Below are 915 nucleotides of genomic sequence, written 5' to 3'. Positions count from 1 at the left end.
ATATGTATGTATGCATTTAAACGTACTGAAAGGAATACTTGAATATCACCATGTGAATGTACAGGGAACCATATGGCTAGTTTAAAATAATATATCGGAACTATCGAATTGTCTTCCAGTTGAGACGTCATCTCTTTTCAAGCCTTGCCCTATGGGAGTTCACTCATTATTACTAGAGGTTCTTTTCCTCCCTATACGACCCAAAAGTTAGTGATCAGCAGTATTGTGCGACTTCCTGCCTCAAAAATGTTTCGTGTCCAAGGACTTATCACCGAGATACGAAATTTCGAACCGGCAACGTGAGTATATTCAAAATTTCGAACCGGCAACGTGAGTATATTCATATGCTTTTTTTCCCTTTACTTTCATCTCCTATGAGACTTTGAAAGCCGTGTTACATTGTGTTATATGTACATGTGCTCTCAAGTTGGTTCGTCTGCGGAAAAGGTGATGACCGCGATGCATTCTCTCTATTTATTGCGAATTCTTTATCTCACGAGTCACTTTCATCACTTCTTTAAATAGGGTATTGTGTTGACAGTGATCCAGGATTAAAATGACGGTTTACTAGTAACATTAGTTTGCTACAGGATTTGTTACAGAATTTTCATTTGCATGGTTGTAAATTAAATTATCTGCATTGCGCATGTTTCCTGGAATATGCTATGTTGTAGTCGTAATGATTGACGAGTGGCCATAGCAGATTCGTGGCAAAGACGCTAGAATTCCTGCAAACACCATCTCCTTTGTCCTCAGTTTTGCCAAAGATGACAGAGGGATAGTATCTTACAGAATACTTTCTTATTTAATGCAGTGTTGAATTCTTCTCCGTCTATCCCGTGCTATTAGTAGTTCAGGTAGTTGCGGGTTGCTGTTGTCAGCCCATGCTTATTTCCGCTTTATCTACGTAAAAAG

Source organism: Penaeus monodon, chromosome 34 (assembly GCF_015228065.2).
Source record: "Penaeus monodon isolate SGIC_2016 chromosome 34, NSTDA_Pmon_1, whole genome shotgun sequence".
NCBI classification, from domain to species: domain Eukaryota; kingdom Metazoa; phylum Arthropoda; class Malacostraca; order Decapoda; family Penaeidae; genus Penaeus; species Penaeus monodon.
The sequence above is the reverse complement of the archived record's forward strand: the minus strand, read 5'-3'. Positions refer to the sequence as shown.